This window comes from Siphateles boraxobius, unplaced genomic scaffold (assembly GCF_051911475.1).
Source record: "Siphateles boraxobius isolate OS27281-9 unplaced genomic scaffold, OSU_SipBor_1 270, whole genome shotgun sequence".
Classification (NCBI taxonomy): Eukaryota; Metazoa; Chordata; class Actinopteri; order Cypriniformes; family Leuciscidae; genus Siphateles; species Siphateles boraxobius.
Window position 1 is genome coordinate 128,965 of NW_027508888.1, and position 21,665 is coordinate 150,629.

A 21,665-nucleotide genomic window follows, 5' to 3' on the forward strand; every position below is an offset into this window, starting at 1 on the left:
TAAGCTGGATGGGAGGAGCCTGCACCAGACATTACCCTAGCTGAGCATGGTTGCATGTGCTTGCGACCACATTGTCCCAACGTCTCATGGGTACAGCTCGAGTTTCTCTTCATTCACGCATAAATCTTTCGCCTTTTACTAAAGATTTCCGTGGAGGGGAACATTTGCGAGTTTCTTATATTTTTGGATGCTCTGCTCGCAGCAGAGCTACATGTGTTTGTTCGAGAACAGAGGACGTTTGGCAGCTTGTAACAAAGTACCACAATAGGCTGGGCCAAAGATCGAGCGTGGCTAAAAGAATTGGCTGTTTTGTCCAAGACAGCGGTGTGAATGTAAGTTCTACCAAGCACCAAAGGGTAGTGATGGGAGAAACAAAGCTTTGAACTGATTGCTTCGCAAAATTATTCACTGTTTCCAAGCGTTCGGAACGGAACACGCTGGTCAGAACAGTGAAAATCCCACAAAAGAAAAAAGACTCAGGCCAAACATTCAAAAAACACCTTTTACAAACCTATTGCAAACGCTTTCTTGAAAGTAAAATCTTTCAAATGCAATTAGCTAAAAATAGTCAAGCGAGTCTTGAACGGCAGGTTGACTTTAACAGCACCTTCCACGGTAAAGCCCGAGCTTATGCAAGGTGTTTGGTCGTGATAAAGAAGAAGACTCCCCGTCGGGGAATCGAACCCCGGTCTTCCGCGTGATAGGCGGAGATACTGTCCACTATACTAACGAGGACTGGTCATCACAGTTGCTTCTCTGGGCGGTGTGTTACTGTTGTCTATGCTCAACCGTTGAGACGTCACTTAATACTGTATATGCTTTCCATTAATGGAGTTATTATTATTTAAACATTTTATTTTGGCCAAAGAGCTCACCCTGTCCTATGGAGGTATCCAAGAATTGTCTTGCTCACAGCAGAGCTACATGTGTTTGTTCAAGAACAGAGGACGTTTGGCAGCTTGTAACAAAGTACCACAATAGGTTGGGCCAGAGATTGAGCGTGGCTAAAAGAATTGGCTGTTTTGTCCAAGACTGGAACTGGGTAGTCGTCAAACCATCCACACTTTCCCAGTTCACAACTTCGAGTCTTGTGTCAGCAGTGTGAATGTAAGTTTTACCAAGCACAAAAGGGTAGTGATGGGAGAAACAAAGCTTTGAACCGATTGTTTCGCAACATTATTCACTGTTTCCAAGCGTTCGGAACGCAACACACTGGTCAGAACAGTGAAAATGCAACAAAAAAAAACATTCAAAAAACACCTTTTACAAACCTATTGCAAACGCTTTCTTGAAAGTAAAATCTTTCAAATGCAATTAGCTAAACATAATAAAGTGAGTCTTGAACGGCAGGTTGACTTTAACAGCGCCTTCCACGGTAAAGCCTGAGCTTATGCAAGGTGTTTGGTCGTGATAAAGAAGAAGACTAATCGAACCCCGGTCTTCCGCGTGACAGGCGGAGATACTGTCCATTATACTAACGAGGACTGGTCATCCCAATTGCTTCTCTGGGCGGTACGGTACTGTTGTCTATGCTCAACCGTTGAGACGTCACTTAATACTGGATATGCTTTCCATTAATGGAGTTATTATTATTTAAGCCTTTTATTTTGGCCAAGGAGCTCACCCTGTCCTATGGAGGTATCCACCCGCAATCCAAGGAGATGAAGGGTTTGTTCATTTAGCATCCAGGAAGTTCATAAAAATCTCATGCGAATACTACCACTGGTCTTCGACATACTATCGGATTCAGTGACATCCTCTTGGACAGGGTTTGCGGACATTTGGTGATGGGGCAGATTCTTTTTACATTTGCTCCTTCCTCTAATGGATATGGCTGTATTATTGTTTTTTTTTTTAAAGAAAATAAGCTGGATGGGAGGAGCCTGGACCAGACATTACCCTTGCTGAGCATGGTTGCATGTGCTTGGGACCACATTGTCCCAACGTCTCATGGGTACAGCTCGAGTTTCTCTTCATTCACGCATAAATCTTTCGCCTTTTACTAAAGATTTCCGTGGAGGGGAACATTTGCGAGTTTCTGATATTTTTGGATGCTCTGCTCACAGCAGAGCTACATGTGTTTGTTCAAGAACAGAGGACGTTTGGCAGCTTGTAACAAAGTATCACAATAGGCTGGGCCACAGATCGTGCGTGGCTAAAAGTATCCACCCGCAATCCAAGGAGATGAAGGGTTTGTTCATTTAGCATCCAGGAAGTTCATAAAAATCTCATGCGAATACTACCACTGGTCTTCGACATACTATCGGATTCAGTGACATCCTCTTGGACAGGGTTTGCGGACATTTGTTGATGGGGCAGATTCTTTTTACATTTGCTCTTTCCTCTAATGGATATGGCTGTATTATTGTTTTTTTTTTTAAAAGAAAATAAGCTGGATGGGAGGGGCCTGCACCAGACATTACCCTTGCTGAGCATGGTTGCATGTGCTTGGGACCACATTGTCCCAACGTCTCATGGGTACAGCTCGAGTTTCTCTTCATTCACGCATAAATCTTTCGCCTTTTACTAAAGATTTCCGTGGAGGGGAACATTTGCGAGTTTCTGATATTTTTGGATGCTCTGCTCACAGCAGAGCTACATGTGTTTGTTCAAGAACAGAGGACGTTTGGCAGCTTGTAACAAAGTACCACAATAGGCTGGGCCACAGATCGTGCGTGGCTAAAAGTATCCACCCGCAATCCAAGGAGATGAAGGGTTTGTTCATTTAGCATCCAGGAAGTTCATAAAAATCTCATGCGAATACTACCACTGGTCTTCGACATACTATCGGATTCAGTGACATCCTCTTGGACAGGGTTTGCGGACATTTGGTGATGGGGCAGATTCTTTTTACATTTGCTCCTTCCTCTAATGGATATGGCTGTATTATTGTTTTTTTTAAAAAAGAAAATAAGCTGGATGGGAGGAGCCTGCACCAGACATTACCCTTGCATTGTTGCATGTGCTTGGGACCACATTGTCCCAACGTCTCATGGGTACAGCTCGAGTTTCTCTTCATTCACGCATAAATCTTTCGCCTTTTACTAAAGATTTCCGTGGAGGGGAACATTTGCGAGTTTCTGATATTTTTGGATGCTCAGAGCTACATGTGTTTGTTCAAGAACAGAGGACGTTTGGCAGCTTGTAACAAAGTACCACAATAGGCTGGGTCACAGATCGAGCGTGGCTAAAAGAATTGGCTGTTTTGTCCAAGCAAGCGGTGTGAATGTAAGTTTTACCAAGCACAAAAGGGTAGTGATGGGAGAAACAAAGCTTTGAACTGATTGCTTCGCAAAATTATTCACTGTTTCCAAGCGTTCGGAACGGAACACGCTGGTCAGAACAGTGAAAATCCCACACAAAAAAAAGACTCAGGCCAAACATTCAAAAAACACCTTCCACAAACCTATTGCAAACGCTTTCTTGAAAGTAAAATCTTTCAAATGCAATTAGCTAAAAATAATCAAGCGAGTCTTGAACGGCAGGTTGACTTTAACAGCACCTTCCACGGTAAAGCCCGAGCTTATGCAAGGTGTTTGGTCGTGATAAAGAAGAAGACTCCCCGTCGGGGAATCGAACCCCGGTCTTCCGCGTGACAGGCGGAGATACTGTCCACTATACTAACGAGGACTGGTCATCACAGTTGCTTCTCTGGGCGGTCTGTTACTGTTGTCTATGCTCAACCGTTGAGACGTCACTTAATACTGGATATGCTTTCCATTAATGGAGTTATTATTATTTAAACATTTTATTTTGGCCAAAGAGCTCACCCTGTCCTATGGATGTATCCAAGAATTGTCTTGCTCACAGCAGAGCTACATGTGTTTGTTTAAGAACAGAGGACGTTTGGCAGCTTGTAACAAAGTACCACAATAGGTTGGGCCAGAGATTGAGCGTGGCTAAAAGAATTGGCTGTTTTGTCCAAGACTGGAACTGGGTAGTCGTCAAACCATCCACACTTTCCCAGTTCACAACTTCGAGTCTTGTGTCAGCAGTGTGAATGTAAGTTTTACCAAGCACAAAAGGGTAGTGATGGGAGAAACAAAGCTTTGAACCGATTGTTTCGCAACATTATTCACTGTTTCCAAGCGTTCGGAACGCAACACACTGGTCAGAACAGTGAAAATGCAACAAAAAAAAAAGACTCAGGCCAAACATTCAAAAAACACCTTTTACAAACCTATTGCAAACGCTTTCTTGAAAGTAAAATCTTTCAAATGCAATTAGCTAAACATAATCAAGTGAGTCTTGAACGGCAGGTTGACTTTAACAGCGCCTTCCACTGTAAAGCCTGAGCTTATGCAAGGTGTTTGGTCGTGATAAAGAAGAAGACTAATCGAACCCCGGTCTTCCGCGTGACAGGCGGAGATACTGTCCACTATACTAACGAGGACTGGTCATCCCAATTGCTTCTCTGGGCGGTACGGTACTGTTGTCTATGCTCAACCGTTGAGACGTCACTTAATACTGGATATGCTTTCCATTAATGGAGTTATTATTATTTAAGCCTTTTATTTTGGCCAAGGAGCTCACCCTGTCCTATGGAGGTATCCATCCGCAATCTAAGGAGATGAAGGGTTTGTTCATTTAGCATCCAGGAAGTTCATAAAAATCTCATGCGAATACTACCACTGGTCTTCGACATACTATCGGATTCAGTGACATCCTCTTGGACAGGGTTTGCGGACATTTGGTGATGGGGCAGATTCTTTTTACATTTGCTCCTTCCTCTAATGGATATGGCTGTATTATTGTTTTTTTTTTAAAGAAAAAAGCTGGATGGGAGCAGCCTGCACCAGACATTACCCTTGCTGAGCATGGTTGCATGTGCTTGGGACCACATTGTCCCAACGTCTCATGGGTACAGCTCGAGTTTCTCTTCATTCACGCATAAATCTTTCGCCTTTTACTAAAGATTTCCGTGGAGGGGAACATTTGCGAGTTTCTGATATTTTTGGATGCTCTGCTCACAGCAGAGCTACATGTGTTTGTTCAAGAACAGAGGACGTTTGGCAGCTTGTAACAAAGTACCACAATAGGCTGGGCCACAGATCGAGCGTGGCTAAAAGAATTGGCTGTTTTGTCCAAGACAGCGGTGTGAATGTAAGTTTTACCAAGCACAAAAGGGTAGTGATGGGAGAAACAAAGCTTTGAACTGATTGCTTCGCAAAATTGTTCACTGTTTCCAAGCGTTCGGAACGGAACACGCTGGTCAGAACAGTGAAAATCCCACAAAAAAAAGACTCAGGCCAAACATTCAAAAAACACCTTTTACAAACCTATTGCAAACGCTTTCTTGAAAGTAAAATCTTTCAAATGCAATTAGCTAAAAATAATCAAGCGAGTCTTGAATGGCAGGTTGACTTTAAAAGCACCTTCCACGGTAAAGCCCGAGCTTATGCAAGGTGTTTGGTCGTGATAAAGAAGAAGACCCCCCGTCGGGGAATCGAACCCCGGTCTTCCGCGTGACAGGCGGAGATACTGTCCACTATACTAACAAGGACTGGTCATCCCAATTGCTTCTCTGGGCGGTACGGTACTGTTGTCTATGCTCAACCGTTGAGACGTCACTTAATACTGGATATGCTTTCCATTAATGGAGTTATTATTATTTAAGCCTTTTATTTTGGCCAAGGAGCTCACCCTGTCCTATGGAGGTATCCACCCGCAATCCAAGGAGATGAAGGGTTTGTTCATTTAGCATCCAGGAAGTTCATAAAAATCTCATGCGAATACTACCACTGGTCTTCGACATACTATCGGATTCAGTGACATCCTCTTGGACAGGGTTTGCGGACATTTGGTGATGGGGCAGATTCTTTTTACATTTGCTCCTTCCTCTAATGGATATGGCTGTATTATTGTTTTTTTTAAAAAGAAAATAAGCTGGATGGGAGGAGCCTGCACCAGACATTACCCTTGCTGAGCATGGTTGCATGTGCTTGGGACCACATTGTCCCAACGTCTCATGGGTACAGCTCGAGTTTCTCTTCATTCACGCATAAATCTTTCGCCTTTTACTAAAGATTTCCGTGGAGGGGAACATTTGCGAGTTTCTGATATTTTTGGATGCTCTGCTCACAGCAGAGCTACATGTGTTTGTTCAAGAACAGAGGACGTTTGGCAGCTTGTAACAAAGTACCACAATAGGCTGGGCCACAGATCGTGCGTGGCTAAAAGTATCCACCCGCAATCCAAGGAGATGAAGGGTTTGTTCATTTAGCATCCAGGAAGTTCATAAAAATCTCTTGCGAATACTACCACTGGTCTTCAACATACTATCGGATTCAGTGACATCCTCTTGGACAGGGTTTGCGGACATTTGTTGATGGGGCAGATTCTTTTTACATTTGCTCTTTCCTCTAATGGATATGGCTGTATTATTGTTTTTTTTTTTTTAAAGAAAATAAGCTGGATGGGAGGAGCCTGCACCAGACATTACCCTTGCTGAGCATGGTTGCATGTGCTTGGGACCACATTGTCCCAACGTCTCATGGGTACAGCTCGAGTTTCTCTTCATTCACGCATAAATCTTTCGCCTTTTACTAAAGATTTCCGTGGAGGGGAACATTTGCGAGTTTCTGATATTTTTGGATGCTCTGCTCACAGCAGAGCTACATGTGTTTGTTCAAGAACAGAGGACGTTTGGCAGCTTGTAACAAAGTACCACAATAGGCTGGGCCACAGATCGTGCGTGGCTAAAAGTATCCACCCGCAATCCAAGGAGATGAAGGGTTTGTTCATTTAGCATCCAGGAAGTTCATAAAAATCTCATGCGAATACTACCACTGGTCTTCGACATACTATCGGATTCAGTGACATCCTCTTGGACAGGGTTTGCGGACATTTGGTGATGGGGCAGATTCTTTTTACATTTGCTCCTTCCTCTAATGGATATGGCTGTATTATTGTTTTTTTTAAAAAAGAAAATAAGCTGGATGGGAGGAGCCTGCACCAGACATTACCCTTGCATTGTTGCATGTGCTTGGGACCACATTGTCCATACGTCTCATGGGTACAGCTCGAGTTTCTCTTCATTCACGCATAAATCTTTCGCCTTTTACTAAAGATTTCCGTGGAGGGGAACATTTGCGAGTTTCTGATATTTTTGGATGCTCAGAGCTACATGTGTTTGTTCAAGAACAGAGGACGTTTGGCAGCTTGTAACAAAGTACCACAATAGGCTGGGTCACAGATCGAGCGTGGCTAAAAGAATTGGCTGTTTTGTCCAAGCAAGCGGTGTGAATGTAAGTTTTACCAAGCACAAAAGGGTAGTGATGGGAGAAACAAAGCTTTGAACTGATTGCTTCGCAAAATTATTCACTGTTTCCAAGCGTTCGGAACGGAACACGCTGGTCAGAACAGTGAAAATCCCACACAAAAAAAAGACTCAGGCCAAACATTCAAAAAACACCTTCCACAAACCTATTGCAAACGCTTTCTTGAAAGTAAAATCTTTCAAATGCAATTAGCTAAAAATAATCAAGCGAGTCTTGAACGGCAGGTTGACTTTAACAGCACCTTCCACGGTAAAGCCCGAGCTTATGCAAGGTGTTTGGTCGTGATAAAGAAGAAGACTCCCCGTCGGGGAATCGAACCCCGGTCTTCCGCGTGACAGGCGGAGATACTGTCCACTATACTAACGAGGACTAGTCATCACAGTTGCTTCTCTGGGTGGTGTGTTACTGTTGTCTATGCTCAACCGTTGAGACGTCACTTAATACTGGATATGCTTTCCATTAATGGAGTTATTATTATTTAAACATTTTATTTTGGCCAAAGAGCTCACCCTGTCCTATGGAGGTATCCAAGAATTGTCTTGCTCACAGCAGAGCTACATGTGTTTGTTCAAGAACAGAGGACGTTTGGCAGCTTGTAACAAAGTACCACAATAGGCTGGGCCAAAGATCGAGCGTGGCTAAAAGAATTGGCTGTTTTGTCCAAGACTGGAACTGGGTAGTCGTCAAACCATCCACACTTTCCCAGTTCACAACTTCGAGTCTTGTGTCAGCAGTGTGAATGTAAGTTTTACCAAGCACAAAAGGGTAGTGATGGGAGAAACAAAGCTTTGAACCGATTGTTTCGCAACATTATTCACTGTTTCCAAGCGTTCGGAACGCAACACACTGGTCAGAACAGTGAAAATGCAACAACAAAAAAAGACTCAGGCCAAACATTCAAAAAACACCTTTTACAAACCTATTGCAAACGCTTTCTTGAAAGTAAAACCTTTCAAATGCAATTAGCTAAACATAATCAAGTGAGTCTTGAACGGCAGGTTGACTTTAACAGCGCCTTCCACGGTAAAGCCTGAGCTTATGCAAGGTGTTTGGCCGTGATAAAGAAGAAGACTAATCGAACCCCGGTCTTCCGCGTGACAGGCGGAGATACTGTCCACTATACTAACGAGGACTGGTCATCCCAATTGCTTCTCTGGGCGGTACGGTACTGTTGTCTATGCTCAACCGTTGAGACGTCAATTAATACTGGATATGCTTTCCATTAATGGAGTTATTATTATTTAAGCCTTTTATTTTGGCCAAGGAGCTCACCCTGTCCTATGGAGGTATCCACCCGCAATCCAAGGAGATGAAGGGTTTGTTCATTTAGCATCCAGGAAGTTCATAAAAATCTCATGCGAATACTACCACTGGTCTTCGACATACTATCGGATTCAGTGACATCCTCTTGGACAGGGTTTGCGGACATTTGGTGATGGGGCAGATTCTTTTTACATTTGCTCCTTCCTCTAATGGATATGGCTGTATTATTGTTTTTTTTTTTAAAGAAAATAAGCTGGATGGGAGGAGCCTGCACCAGACATTACCCTTGCTGAGCATGGTTGCATGTGCTTGGAACCACATTGTCCCAACGTCTCATGGGTACAGCTCGAGTTTCTCTTCATTCACGCATAAATCTTTCGCCTTTTACTAAAGATTTCCGAGGAGGGGAACATTTGCGAGTTTCTTATATTTTTGGATGCTCTGCTCGCAGCAGAGCTACATGTGTTTGTTCAAGAACAGAGGACGTTTGGCAGCTTGTAACAAAGTACCACAATAGGCTGGGCCAAAGATCGAGCGTGGCTAAAAGAATTGGCTGTTTTGTCCAAGACAGCGGTGTGAATGTAAGTTTTACCAAGCACCAAAGGGTAGTGATGGGAGAAACAAAGCTTTGAACTGATTGCTTCGCAAAATTATTCACTGTTTCCAAGTGTTCGGAACGGAACACGCTGGTCAGAACAGTGAAAATCCCACAAAAGAAAAAAGACTCAGGCCAAACATTCAAAAAACACCTTTTACAAACCTATTGCAAACGCTTTCTTGAAAGTAAAATCTTTCAAATGCAATTAGCTAAAAATAATCAAGCGAGTCTTGAACGGCAGGTTGACTTTAACAGCACCTTCCACGGTAAAGCCCGAGCTTATGCAAGGTGTTTGGTCGTGATAAAGAAGAAGACTCCCCGTAGGGGAATCGAACCCCGGTCTTCCGCGTGACAGGCGGAGATACTGTCCACTATACTAACGAGGACTGGTCATCACAGTTGCTTCTCTGGGCTGTGTGTTACTGTTGTCTATGCTCAACCGTTGAGACGTGACTTAATACTGGATATGCTTTCCATTAATGGAGTTATTATTATTTAAACATTTTATTTTGGCCAAAAAGCTCACCCTGTCCTATGGAGGTATCCAAGAATTGTCTTGCTCACAGCAGAGCTACATGTGTTTGTTCAAGAACAGAGGACGTTTGGCAGCTTGTAACAAAGTACCACAATAGGTTGGGCCAGAGATTGAGAGTGGCTAAAAGAATTGGCTGTTTTGTCCAAGACTGGAACTGGGTAGTCGTCAAACCATCTACACTTTCCCAGTTCACAACTTCGAGTCTTGTGTCAGCAGTGTGAATGTAAGTTTTACCAAGCACAAAAGGGTAGTGATGGGAGAAACAAAGCTTTGAACCGATTGTTTCGCAACATTATTCACTGTTTCCAAGCGTTCGGAACGCAACACACTGGTCAGAACAGTGAAAATGCAACAACAAAAAAAGACTCAGGCCAAACATTCAAAAAACACCTTTTACAAACCTATTGCAAACGCTTTCTTGAAAGTAAAACCTTTCAAATGCAATTAGCTAAACATAATCAAGTGAGTCTTGAACGGCAGGTTGACTTTAACAGCGCCTTCCACGGTAAAGCCTGAGCTTATGCAAGGTGTTTGGCCGTGATAAAGAAGAAGACTAATCGAACCCCGGTCTTCCGCGTGACAGGCGGAGATACTGTCCACTATACTAACGAGGACTGGTCATCCCAATTGCTTCTCTGGGCGGTACGGTACTGTTGTCTATGCTCAACCGTTGAGACGTCAATTAATACTGGATATGCTTTCCATTAATGGAGTTATTATTATTTAAGCCTTTTATTTTGGCCAAGGAGCTCACCCTGTCCTATGGAGGTATCCACCCGCAATCCAAGGAGATGAAGGGTTTGTTCATTTAGCATCCAGGAAGTTCATAAAAATCTCATGCGAATACTACCACTGGTCTTCGACATACTATCGGATTCAGTGACATCCTCTTGGACAGGGTTTGCGGACATTTGGTGATGGGGCAGATTCTTTTTACATTTGCTCCTTCCTCTAATGGATATGGCTGTATTATTGTTTTTTTTTTTAAAGAAAATAAGCTGGATGGGAGGAGCCTGCACCAGACATTACCCTTGCTGAGCATGGTTGCATGTGCTTGGGACCACATTGTCCATACGTCTCATGGGTACAGCTCGAGTTTCTCTTCATTCACGCATAAATCTTTCGCCTTTTACTAAAGATTTCCGTGGAGGGGAACATTTGCGAGTTTCTGATATTTTTGGATGCTCTGCTCACAGCAGAGCTACATGTGTTTGTTCAAGAACAGAGGACGTTTGGCAGCTTGTAACAAAGTACCACAATAGGCTGGGTCACAGATCGAGCGTGGCTAAAAGAATTGGCTGTTTTGTCCAAGCAAGCGGTGTGAATGTAAGTTTTACCAAGCACAAAGGGTAGTCGTCAAACCATCCACACTTTCCCAGTTCACAACTTCGAGTCTTGTGTCAGCAGTGTGAATGTAAGTTTTACCAAGCACAAAAGGGTAGTGATGGGAGAAACAAAGCTTTGAACCGATTGTTTCGCAACATTATTCACTGTTTCCAAGCGTTCGGAATGCAACACACTGGTCAGAACAGTGAAAATGCAACAAAAAAAAAAGACTCAGGCCAAACATTCAAAAAACACCTTTTACAAACCTATTGCAAACGCTTTCTTGAAAGTAAAATCTTTCAAATGCAATTAGCTAAACATAATCAAGTGAGTCTTGAACGGCAGGTTGACTTTAACAGCGCCTTCCACGGTAAAGCCTGAGCTTATGCAAGGTGTTTGGTCGTGATAAAGAAGAAGACTAATCGAACCCCGGTCTTCCGCGTGACAGGCGGAGATACTGTCCATTATACTAACGAGGACTGGTCATCCCAATTGCTTCTCTGGGCGGTACGGTACTGTTGTCTATGCTCAACCGTTGAGACGTCACTTAATACTGGATATGCTTTCCATTAATGGAGTTATTATTATTTAAGCCTTTTATTTTGGCCAAGGAGCTCACCCTGTCCTATGGAGGTATCCACCCGCAATCCAAGGAGATGAAGGGTTTGTTCATTTAGCATCCAGGAAGTTCATAAAAATCTCATGCGAATACTACCACTGGTCTTCGACATACTATCGGATTCAGTGACATCCTCTTGGACAGGGTTTGCGGACATTTGGTGATGGGGCAGATTCTTTTTACATTTGCTCCTTCCTCTAATGGATATGGCTGTATTATTGTTTTGTTTTTTTAAAAGAAAATAAGCTGGATGGGAGGAGCCTGCACCAGACATTACCCTTGCTGAGCATGGTTGCATGTGCTTGGGACCACATTGTCCCAACGTCTCATGGGTACAGCTCGAGTTTCTCTTCATTCACGCATAAATCTTTCGCCTTTTACTAAAGATTTCCGTGGAGGGGAACATTTGCGAGTTTCTGATATTTTTGGATGCTCTGCTCACAGCAGAGCTACATGTGTTTGTTCAAGAACAGAGGACGTTTGGCAGCTTGTAACAAAGTACCACAATAGGCTGGGCCACAGATCGTGCGTGGCTAAAAGTATCCACCCGCAATCCAAGGAGATGAAGGGTTTGTTCATTTAGCATCCAGGAAGTTCATAAAAATCTCATGCGAATACTACCACTGGTCTTCGACATACTATCGGATTCAGTGACATCCTCTTGGACAGGGTTTGCGGACATTTGGTGATGGGGCAGATTCTTTTTACATTTGCTCCTTCCTCTAATGGATATGGCTGTATTATTGTTTTTTTAAAAAAAGAAAATAAGCTGGATGGGAGGAGCCTGCACCAGACATTACCCTTGCATTGTTGCATGTGCTTGGGACCACATTGTCCATACGTCTCATGGGAACAGCTCGAGTTTCTCTTCATTCACGCATAAATCTTTCGCCTTTTACTAAAGATTTCCGTGGAGGGGATCATTTGCGAGTTTCTGATATTTTTGGATGCTCAGAGCTACATGTGTTTGTTCAAGAACAGAGGACGTTTGGCAGCTTGTAACAAAGTACCACAATAGGCTGGGTCACAGATCGAGCGTGGCTAAAAGAATTGGCTGTTTTGTCCAAGCAAGCGGTGTGAATGTAAGTTTTACCAAGCACAAAAGGGTAGTGATGGGAGAAACAAAGCTTTGAACTGATTGCTTCGCAAAATTATTCACTGTTTCCAAGCGTTCGGAACGGAACACGCTGGTCAGAACAGTGAAAATCCCACACAAAAAAAAGACTCAGGCCAAACATTCAAAAAACACCTTCCACAAACCTATTGCAAACGCTTTCTTGAAAGTAAAATCTTTCAAATGCAATTAGCTAAAAATAATCAAGCGAGTCTTGAACGGCAGGTTGACTTTAACAGCACCTTCCACGGTAAAGCCCGAGCTTATGCAAGGTGTTTGGTCGTGATAAAGAAGAAGACTCCCCGTCGGGGAATCGAACCCCGGTCTTCCGCGTGACAGGCGGAGATACTGTCCACTATACTAACGAGGACTGGTCATCACAGTTGCTTCTCTGGGCGGTGTGTTACTGTTGTCTATGCTCAACTGTTGAGACGTCACTTAATACTGGATATGCTTTCCATTAATGGAGTTATTATTATTTAAACATTTTATTTTGGCCAAAGAGCTCACCCTGTCCTATGGAGGTATCCAAGAATTGTCTTGCTCACAGCAGAGCTACATGTGTTTGTTCAAGAACAGAGGACGTTTGGCAGCTTGTAACAAAGTACCACAATAGGTTGGGCCAGAGATTGAGCGTGGCTAAAAGAATTGGCTGTTTTGTCCAAGACTGGAACTGGGTAGTCGTCAAACCATCCACACTTTCCCAGTTCACAACTTCGAGTCTTGTGTCAGCAGTGTGAATGTAAGTTTTACCAAGCACAAAAGGGTAGTGATGGGAGAAACAAAGCTTTGAACCGATTGTTTCGCAACATTATTCACTGTTTCCAAGCGTTCGGAACGCAACACACTGGTCAGAACAGTGAAAATGCAACAAAAAAAAAAGACTCAGGCCAAACATTCAAAAAACACCTTTTACAAACCTATTGCAAACGCTTTCTTGAAAGTAAAATCTTTCAAATGCAATTAGCTAAACATAATCAAGTGAGTCTTGAACGGCAGGTTGACTTTAACAGCGCCTTCCACGGTAAAGCCTGAGCTTATGCAAGGTGTTTGGTCGTGATAAAGAAGAAGACTAATCGAACCCCGGTCTTCCGCGTGACAGGCGGAGATACTGTCCATTATACTAACGAGGACTGGTCATCCCAATTGCTTCTCTGGGCGGTACGGTACTGTTGTCTATGCTCAACCGTTGAGACGTCACTTAATACTGGATATGCTTTCCATTAATGGAGTTATTATTATTTAAGCCTTTTATTTTGGCCAAGGAGCTCACCCTGTCCTATGGAGGTATCCACCCGCAATCCAAGGAGATGAAGGGTTTGTTCATTTAGCATCCAGGAAGTTCATAAAAATCTCATGCGAATACTACCACTGGTCTTCGACATACTATCGGATTCAGTGACATCCTCTTGGACAGGGTTTGCGGACATTTGGTGATGGGGCAGATTCTTTTTACATTTGCTCCTTCCTCTAATGGATATGGCTGTATTATTGTTTTGTTTTTTTTAAAGAAAATAAGCTGGATGGGAGGAGCCTGCACCAGACATTACCCTTGCTGAGCATGGTTGCATGTGCTTGCGACCACATTGTCCCAACGTCTCATGGGTACAGCTCGAGTTTCTCTTCATTCACGCATAAATCTTTCGCCTTTTACTAAAGATTTCCGTGGAGGGGAACATTTGCGAGTTTCTGATATTTTTGGATGCTCTGCTCACAGCAGAGCTACATGTGTTTGTTCAAGAACAGAGGACGTTTGGCAGCTTGTAACAAAGTACCACAATAGGCTGGGCCACAGATCGAGCGTGGCTAAAAGTATCCACCCGCAATCCAAGGAGATGAAGGGTTTGTTCATTTAGCATCCAGGAAGTTCATAAAAATCTCATGCGAATACTACCACTGGTCTTCGACATACTATCGGATTCAGTGACATCCTCTTGGACAGGGTTTGCGGACATTTGGTGATGGGGCAGATTCTTTTTACATTTGCTCCTTCCTCTAATGGATATGGCTGTATTATTGTTTTTTTTTTAAAGAAAATAAGCTGGATGGGAGGAGCCTGCACCAGACATTACCCTTGCTGAGCATGGTTGCATGTGCTTGCGACCACATTGTCCCAACGTCTCATGGGTACAGCTAGAGTTTCTCTTCATTCACGCATAAATCTTTCGCCTTTTACTAAAGATTTCCGTGGAGGGGAACATTTGCGAGTTTCTGATATTTTTGCATGCTCTGCTCGCAGCAGAGCTACATGTGTTTGTTCAAGAACAGAGGACGTTTGGCAGCTTGTAACAAAGTACCACAATAGGCTGGGACAAAGATCGAGCGTGGCTAAAAGAATTGGCTGTTTTGTCCAAGACAGCGGTGTGAATGTAAGTTTTACCAAGCACAAAAGGGTAGTGATGGGAGAAACAAAGCTTTGAACTGATTGCTTCGCAAAATTATTCACTGTTTCCAAGCGTTCGGAACGGAACACGCTGGTCAGAACAGTGAAAATCCCAAACAAAAAAAAGACTCAGGCCAAACATTCAAAAAACACCTTCCACAAACCTATTGCAAACGCTTTCTTGAAAGTAAAATCTTTCAAATGCAATTAGCTAAAAATAATCAAGCGAGTCTTGAACGGCAGGTTGACTTTAACAGCACCTTCCACGGTAAAGCCCGAGCTTATGCAAGGTGTTTGGTCGTGATAAAGAAGAAGACTCCCCGTCGGGGAATCGAACCCCGGTCTTCCGCGTGACAGGCGGAGATACTGTCCACTATACTAACGAGGACTGGTCATCACAGTTGCTTCTCTGGGCGGTGTGTTACTGTTGTCTATGCTCAACCGTTGAGACGTCGCTTAATACTGGATATGCTTTCCATTAATGGAGTTATTATTATTTAAACATTTTATTTTGGCCAAAGAGCTCACCCTGTCCTATGGAGGTATCCAAGAATTGTCTTGCTCACAGCAGAGCTACATGTGTTTGTTCAAGAACAGAGGACGTTTGGCAGCTTGTAACAAAGTACCACAATAGGTTGGGCCAGAGATTGAGCGTGGCTAAAAGAATTGGCTGTTTTGTCCAAGACTGGAACTGGGTAGTCGTCAAACCATCCACACTTTCCCAGTTCACAACTTCGAGTCTTGTGTCAGCAGTGTGAATGTAAGTTTTACCAAGCACAAAAGGGTAGTGATGGGAGAAACAAAGCTTTGAACCGATTGTTTCGCAACATTATTCACTGTTTCCAAGCGTTCGGAACGCAACACACTGGTCAGAACAGTGAAAATGCAACAAAAAAAAAAAGACTCAGGCCAAACATTCAAAAAACACCTTTTACAAACCTATTGCAAACGCTTTCTTGAAAGTAAAATCTTTCAAATGCAATTAGCTAAACATAATCAAGTGAGTCTTGAACGGCAGGTTGACTTTAACAGCGCCTTCCACGGTAAAGCCTGAGCTTATGCAAGGTGTTTGGTCGTGATAAAGAAGAAGACTAATCGAACCCCGGTCTTCCGCGTGACAGGCGGAGATACTGTCCATTATACTAACGAGGACTGGTCATCCCAATTGCTTCTCTGGGCGGTACGGTACTGTTGTCTATGCTCAACCGTTGAGACGTCACTTAATACTGGATATGCTTTCCATTAATGGAGTTATTATTATTTAAGCCTTTTATTTTGGCCAAGGAGCTCACCCTGTCCTATGGAGGTATCCACCCGCAATCCAAGGAGATGAAGGGTTTGTTCATTTAGCATCCAGGAAGTTCATAAAAATCTCATGCGAATACTACCACTGGTCTTCGACATACTATCGGATTCAGTGACATCCTCTTGGACAGGGTTTGCGGACATTTGGTGATGGGGCAGATTCTTTTTACATTTGCTCCTTCCTCTAATGGATATGGCTGTATTATTGTTTTTTAAAAAAAAAGAAAATAAGCTGGATGGGAGGAGCCTGCACCAGACATTACCCTTGCATTGTTGCATGTGCTTGGGACCACATTGTCCATACGTCTCATGGGAACAGCTCTAGTTTCTCTTCATTCACGCATAAATCTTTCGCCTTTTACTAAAGATTTCCGTGGAGGGGAACATTTGCGAGTTTCTGATATTTTTGGATGCTCAGAGCTACATGTGTTTGTTCAAGAACAGAGGACGTTTGGCAGCTTGTAACAAAGTACCACAATAGGCTTGGTCACAGATCGAGCGTGGCTAAAAGAATTGGCTGTTTTGTCCAAGCAAGCGGTGTGAATGTAAGTTTTACCAAGCACAAAAGGGTAGTGATGGGAGAAACAAAGCTTTGAACTGATTGCTTCGCAACATTATTCACTGTTTCCAAGCGTTCGGAACGGAACACGCTGGTCAGAACAGTGAAAATCCCACACAAAAAAAAGACTCAGGCCAAACATTCAAAAAACACCTTCCACAAACCTATTGCAAACGCTTTCTTGAAAGTAAAATCTTTCAAATGCAATTAGCTAAAAATAATCAAGCGAGTCTTGAACGGCAGGTTGACTTTAACAGCACCTTCCACGGTAAAGCCCGAGCTTATGCAAGGTGTTTGGTCGTGATAAAGAAGAAGACTCCCCGTCGGGGAATCGAACCCCGGTCTTCCGCGTGACAGGCGGAGATACTGTCCACTATACTAACGAGGACTGGTCATCACAGTTGCTTCTCTGGGCGGTGTGTTACTGTTGTCTATGCTCAACCGTTGAGACGTCACTTAATACTGGATATGCTTTCCATTAATGGAGTTATTATTATTTAAACATTTTATTTTGGCCAAAGAGCTCACCCTGTCCTATGGAGGTATCCAAGAATTGTCTTGCTCACAGCAGAGCTACATGTGTTTGTTCAAGAACAGAGGACGTTTGGCAGCTTGTAACAAAGTACCACAATAGGTTGGGCCAGAGATTGAGCGTGGCTAAAAGAATTGGCTGTTTTGTCCAAGACTGGAACTGGGTAGTCGTCAAACCATCCACACTTTCCCAGTTCACAACTTCGAGTCTTGTGTCAGCAGTGTGAATGTAAGTTTTACCAAGCACAAAAGGGTAGTGATGGGAGAAACAAAGCTTTGAACCGATTGTTTCGCAACATTATTCACTGTTTCCAAGCGTTCGGAACGCAACACACTGGTCAGAACAGTGAAAATGCAACAAAAAAAAAAGACTCAGGCCAAACATTCAAAAAACACCTTTTACAAACCTATTGCAAACGCTTTCTTGAAAGTAAAATCTTTCAAATGCAATTAGCTAAAAATAATCAAGCGAGTCTTGAACGGCAGGTTGACTTTAACAGCACCTTCCACGGTAAAGCCCGAGCTTATGCAAGGTGTTTGGTCGTGATAAAGAAGAAGACTCCCCGTCGGGGAATCGAACCCCGGTCTTCCGCGTGACAGGCGGAGATACTGTCCACTATACTAACGAGGACTGGTCATCACAGTTGCTTCTCTGGGCGGTGTGTTACTGTTGTCTATGCTCAACCGTTGAGACGTCACTTAATACTGGATATGCTTTCCATTAATGGAGTTATTATTATTTAAACATTTTATTTTGGCCAAAGAGCTCACCCTGTCCTATGGAGGTATCCAAGAATTGTCTTGCTCACAGCAGAGCTACATGTGTTTGTTCAAGAACAGAGGACGTTTGGCAGCTTGTAACAAAGTACCACAATAGGTTGGGCCAGAGATTGAGCGTGGCTAAAAGAATTGGCTGTTTTGTCCAAGACTGGAACTGGGTAGTCGTCAAACCATCCACACTTTCCCAGTTCACAACTTCGAGTCTTGTGTCAGCAGTGTGAATGTAAGTTTTACCAAGCACAAAAGGGTAGTGATGGGAGAAACAAAGCTTTGAACCGATTGTTTCGCAACATTATTCACTGTTTCCAAGCGTTCGGAACGCAACACACTGGTCAGAACAGTGAAAATGCAACAAAAAAAAAAAGACTCAGGCCAAACATTCAAAAAACACCTTTTACAAACCTATTGCAAACGCTTTCTTGAAAGTAAAATCTTTCAAATGCAATTAGCTAAACATAATCAAGTGAGTCTTGAACGGCAGGTTGACTTTAACAGCGCCTTCCACTGTAAAGCCTGAGCTTATGCAAGGTGTTTGGTCGTGATAAAGAAGAAGACTAATCGAACCCCGGTCTTCCGCGTGACAGGCGGAGATACTGTCCACTATACTAACGAGGACTGGTCATCCCAATTGCTTCTCTGGGCGGTACGGTACTGTTGTCTATGCTCAACCGTTGAGACGTCACTTAATACTGGATATGCTTTCCATTAATGGAGTTATTATTATTTAAGCCTTTTATTTTGGCCAAGGAGCTCACCCTGTCCTATGGAGGTATCCATCCGCAATCTAAGGAGATGAAGGGTTTGTTCATTTAGCATCCAGGAAGTTCATAAAAATCTCATGCGAATACTACCACTGGTCTTCGACATACTATCGGATTCAGTGACATCCTCTTGGACAGGGTTTGCGGACATTTGGTGATGGGGCAGATTCTTTTTACATTTGCTCCTTCCTCTAATGGATATGGCTGTATTATTGTTTTTTTTTTAAAGAAAAAAGCTGGATGGGAGCAGCCTGCACCAGACATTACCCTTGCTGAGCATGGTTGCATGTGCTTGGGACCACATTGTCCCAACGTCTCATGGGTACAGCTCGAGTTTCTCTTCATTCACGCATAAATCTTTCGCCTTTTACTAAAGATTTCCGTGGAGGGGAACATTTGCGAGTTTCTGATATTTTTGGATGCTCTGCTCACAGCAGAGCTACATGTGTTTGTTCAAGAACAGAGGACGTTTGGCAGCTTGTAACAAAGTACCACAATAGGCTGGGCCACAGATCGAGCGTGGCTAAAAGAATTGGCTGTTTTGTCCAAGACAGCGGTGTGAATGTAAGTTTTACCAAGCACAAAAGGGTAGTGATGGGAGAAACAAAGCTTTGAACTGATTGCTTCGCAAAATTGTTCACTGTTTCCAAGCGTTCGGAACGGAACACGCTGGTCAGAACAGTGAAAATCCCACAAAAAAAAGACTCAGGCCAAACATTCAAAAAACACCTTTTACAAACCTATTGCAAACGCTTTCTTGAAAGTAAAATCTTTCAAATGCAATTAGCTAAAAATAATCAAGCGAGTCTTGAATGGCAGGTTGACTTTAAAAGCACCTTCCACGGTAAAGCCCGAGCTTATGCAAGGTGTTTGGTCGTGATAAAGAAGAAGACCCCCCGTCGGGGAATCGAACCCCGGTCTTCCGCGTGACAGGCGGAGATACTGTCCACTATACTAACAAGGACTGGTCATCCCAATTGCTTCTCTGGGCGGTACGGTACTGTTGTCTATGCTCAACCGTTGAGACGTCACTTAATACTGGATATGCTTTCCATTAATGGAGTTATTATTATTTAAGCCTTTTATTTTGGCCAAGGAGCTCACCCTGTCCTATGGAGGTATCCACCCGCAATCCAAGGAGATGAAGGGTTTGTTCATTTAGCATCCAGGAAGTTCATAAAAATCTCATGCGAATACTACCACTGGTCTTCGACATACTATCGGATTCAGTGACATCCTCTTGGACAGGGTTTGCGGACATTTGGTGATGGGGCAGATTCTTTTTACATTTGCTCCTTCCTCTAATGGATATGGCTGTATTATTGTTTTTTTTTAAAAGAAAATAAGCTGGATGGGAGGAGCCTGCACCAGACATTACCCTTGCTGAGCATGGTTGCATGTGCTTGGGACCACATTGTCCCAACGTCTCATGGGTACAGCTCGAGTTTCTCTTCATTCACGCATAAATCTTTCGCCTTTTACTAAAGATTTCCGTGGAGGGGAACATTTGCGAGTTTCTGATATTTTTGGATGCTCTGCTCACAGCAGAGCTACATGTGTTTGTTCAAGAACAGAGGACGTTTGGCAGCTTGTAACAAAGTACCACAATAGGCTGGGCCACAGATCGTGCGTGGCTAAAAGTATCCACCCGCAATCCAAGGAGATGAAGGGTTTGTTCATTTAGCATCCAGGAAGTTCATAAAAATCTCTTGCGAATACTACCACTGGTCTTCGACATACTATCGGATTCAGTGACATCCTCTTGGACAGGGTTTGCGGACATTTGGTGATGGGGCAGATTCTTTTTACATTTGCTCCTTCCTCTAATGGATATGGCTGTATTATTGTTTTTTTTAAAAAAGAAAATAAGCTGGATGGGAGGAGCCTGCACCAGACATTACCCTTGCATTGTTGCATGTGCTTGGGACCACATTGTCCATACGTCTCATGGGTACAGCTCGAGTTTCTCTTCATTCACGCATAAATCTTTCGCCTTTTACTAAAGATTTCCGTGGAGGGGAACATTTGCGAGTTTCTGATATTTTTGGATGCTCAGAGCTACATGTGTTTGTTCAAGAACAGAGGACGTTTGGCAGCTTGTAACATAGTACCACAATAGGCTGGGTCACAGATCGAGCGTGGCTAAAAGAATTGGCTGTTTTGTCCAAGCAAGCGGTGTGAATGTAAGTTTTACCAAGCACAAAAGGGTAGTGATGGGAGAAACAAAGCTTTGAACTGATTGCTTCGCAAAATTATTCACTGTTTCCAAGCGTTCGGAACGGAACACGCTGGTCAGAACAGTGAAAATCCCACACAAAAAAAAGACTCAGGCCAAACATTCAAAAAACACCTTCCACAAACCTATTGCAAACGCTTTCTTGAAAGTAAAATCTTTCAAATGCAATTAGCTAAAAATAATCAAGCGAGTCTTGAACGGCAGGTTGACTTTAACAGCACCTTCCACGGTAAAGCCCGAGCTTATGCAAGGTGTTTGGTCGTGATAAAGAAGAAGACTCCCCGTCGGGGAATCGAACCCCGGTCTTCCGCGTGACAGGCGGAGATACTGTCCACTATACTAACGAGGACTGGTCATCACAGTTGCTTCTCTGGG

General features: G+C 43.3%; 26 non-coding genes across 26 annotated transcripts; 18 read left to right on the plus strand and 8 right to left on the minus strand.

Moving 5' to 3' along the window:
* Nucleotides 1-94: 94 nt before the first annotated feature.
* LOC143752942 (U5 spliceosomal RNA) lies at nucleotides 95-209 on the plus strand. The gene has a single exon (XR_013207428.1). It is a non-coding gene; the product is annotated as a U5 spliceosomal RNA (small nuclear RNA).
* Nucleotides 210-663: 454 nt separating this feature from the next.
* trnad-auc (transfer RNA aspartic acid (anticodon AUC)) lies at nucleotides 664-735 on the minus strand. Its single transcript has one exon. It is a non-coding gene; the product is annotated as a tRNA-Asp (tRNA).
* A 1,223-nt stretch (nucleotides 736-1,958) lies between these two features.
* LOC143753038 (U5 spliceosomal RNA) lies at nucleotides 1,959-2,073 on the plus strand. The gene has a single exon (XR_013207520.1). It is a non-coding gene; the product is annotated as a U5 spliceosomal RNA (small nuclear RNA).
* Nucleotides 2,074-2,482: 409 nt separating this feature from the next.
* On the plus strand, nucleotides 2,483-2,597 carry LOC143753039 (U5 spliceosomal RNA). The gene has a single exon (XR_013207521.1). It is a non-coding gene; the product is annotated as a U5 spliceosomal RNA (small nuclear RNA).
* A 403-nt stretch (nucleotides 2,598-3,000) lies between these two features.
* On the plus strand, nucleotides 3,001-3,114 carry LOC143752984 (U5 spliceosomal RNA). The gene has a single exon (XR_013207469.1). It is a non-coding gene; the product is annotated as a U5 spliceosomal RNA (small nuclear RNA).
* A 444-nt stretch (nucleotides 3,115-3,558) lies between these two features.
* trnad-guc (transfer RNA aspartic acid (anticodon GUC)) lies at nucleotides 3,559-3,630 on the minus strand. Its single transcript has one exon. It is a non-coding gene; the product is annotated as a tRNA-Asp (tRNA).
* A 1,235-nt stretch (nucleotides 3,631-4,865) lies between these two features.
* On the plus strand, nucleotides 4,866-4,980 carry LOC143753040 (U5 spliceosomal RNA). The gene has a single exon (XR_013207522.1). It is a non-coding gene; the product is annotated as a U5 spliceosomal RNA (small nuclear RNA).
* A 996-nt stretch (nucleotides 4,981-5,976) lies between these two features.
* On the plus strand, nucleotides 5,977-6,091 carry LOC143752927 (U5 spliceosomal RNA). The gene has a single exon (XR_013207414.1). It is a non-coding gene; the product is annotated as a U5 spliceosomal RNA (small nuclear RNA).
* A 410-nt stretch (nucleotides 6,092-6,501) lies between these two features.
* Nucleotides 6,502-6,616, plus strand: LOC143752928 (U5 spliceosomal RNA). Its single transcript, XR_013207415.1, has one exon. It is a non-coding gene; the product is annotated as a U5 spliceosomal RNA (small nuclear RNA).
* Nucleotides 6,617-7,019: 403 nt separating this feature from the next.
* Nucleotides 7,020-7,133, plus strand: LOC143752985 (U5 spliceosomal RNA). Its single transcript, XR_013207470.1, has one exon. It is a non-coding gene; the product is annotated as a U5 spliceosomal RNA (small nuclear RNA).
* Nucleotides 7,134-7,577: 444 nt separating this feature from the next.
* On the minus strand, nucleotides 7,578-7,649 carry trnad-guc (transfer RNA aspartic acid (anticodon GUC)). The gene has a single exon. It is a non-coding gene; the product is annotated as a tRNA-Asp (tRNA).
* A 1,237-nt stretch (nucleotides 7,650-8,886) lies between these two features.
* On the plus strand, nucleotides 8,887-9,001 carry LOC143752958 (U5 spliceosomal RNA). The gene has a single exon (XR_013207444.1). It is a non-coding gene; the product is annotated as a U5 spliceosomal RNA (small nuclear RNA).
* A 1,763-nt stretch (nucleotides 9,002-10,764) lies between these two features.
* On the plus strand, nucleotides 10,765-10,879 carry LOC143752929 (U5 spliceosomal RNA). The gene has a single exon (XR_013207416.1). It is a non-coding gene; the product is annotated as a U5 spliceosomal RNA (small nuclear RNA).
* Nucleotides 10,880-11,957: 1,078 nt separating this feature from the next.
* On the plus strand, nucleotides 11,958-12,072 carry LOC143752930 (U5 spliceosomal RNA). Its single transcript, XR_013207417.1, has one exon. It is a non-coding gene; the product is annotated as a U5 spliceosomal RNA (small nuclear RNA).
* Nucleotides 12,073-12,475: 403 nt separating this feature from the next.
* Nucleotides 12,476-12,589, plus strand: LOC143752987 (U5 spliceosomal RNA). Its single transcript, XR_013207472.1, has one exon. It is a non-coding gene; the product is annotated as a U5 spliceosomal RNA (small nuclear RNA).
* A 444-nt stretch (nucleotides 12,590-13,033) lies between these two features.
* Nucleotides 13,034-13,105, minus strand: trnad-guc (transfer RNA aspartic acid (anticodon GUC)). The gene has a single exon. It is a non-coding gene; the product is annotated as a tRNA-Asp (tRNA).
* A 1,239-nt stretch (nucleotides 13,106-14,344) lies between these two features.
* Nucleotides 14,345-14,459, plus strand: LOC143752931 (U5 spliceosomal RNA). Its single transcript, XR_013207418.1, has one exon. It is a non-coding gene; the product is annotated as a U5 spliceosomal RNA (small nuclear RNA).
* Nucleotides 14,460-14,866: 407 nt separating this feature from the next.
* LOC143752973 (U5 spliceosomal RNA) lies at nucleotides 14,867-14,981 on the plus strand. The gene has a single exon (XR_013207459.1). It is a non-coding gene; the product is annotated as a U5 spliceosomal RNA (small nuclear RNA).
* Nucleotides 14,982-15,434: 453 nt separating this feature from the next.
* trnad-guc (transfer RNA aspartic acid (anticodon GUC)) lies at nucleotides 15,435-15,506 on the minus strand. The gene has a single exon. It is a non-coding gene; the product is annotated as a tRNA-Asp (tRNA).
* A 1,233-nt stretch (nucleotides 15,507-16,739) lies between these two features.
* On the plus strand, nucleotides 16,740-16,854 carry LOC143752975 (U5 spliceosomal RNA). The gene has a single exon (XR_013207461.1). It is a non-coding gene; the product is annotated as a U5 spliceosomal RNA (small nuclear RNA).
* Nucleotides 16,855-17,298: 444 nt separating this feature from the next.
* trnad-guc (transfer RNA aspartic acid (anticodon GUC)) lies at nucleotides 17,299-17,370 on the minus strand. The gene has a single exon. It is a non-coding gene; the product is annotated as a tRNA-Asp (tRNA).
* Nucleotides 17,371-18,072: 702 nt separating this feature from the next.
* trnad-guc (transfer RNA aspartic acid (anticodon GUC)) lies at nucleotides 18,073-18,144 on the minus strand. Its single transcript has one exon. It is a non-coding gene; the product is annotated as a tRNA-Asp (tRNA).
* A 1,236-nt stretch (nucleotides 18,145-19,380) lies between these two features.
* On the plus strand, nucleotides 19,381-19,495 carry LOC143752933 (U5 spliceosomal RNA). Its single transcript, XR_013207420.1, has one exon. It is a non-coding gene; the product is annotated as a U5 spliceosomal RNA (small nuclear RNA).
* A 996-nt stretch (nucleotides 19,496-20,491) lies between these two features.
* On the plus strand, nucleotides 20,492-20,606 carry LOC143752934 (U5 spliceosomal RNA). The gene has a single exon (XR_013207421.1). It is a non-coding gene; the product is annotated as a U5 spliceosomal RNA (small nuclear RNA).
* A 403-nt stretch (nucleotides 20,607-21,009) lies between these two features.
* On the plus strand, nucleotides 21,010-21,123 carry LOC143752986 (U5 spliceosomal RNA). The gene has a single exon (XR_013207471.1). It is a non-coding gene; the product is annotated as a U5 spliceosomal RNA (small nuclear RNA).
* Nucleotides 21,124-21,567: 444 nt separating this feature from the next.
* trnad-guc (transfer RNA aspartic acid (anticodon GUC)) lies at nucleotides 21,568-21,639 on the minus strand. Its single transcript has one exon. It is a non-coding gene; the product is annotated as a tRNA-Asp (tRNA).
* Nucleotides 21,640-21,665: the final 26 nt, after the last annotated feature.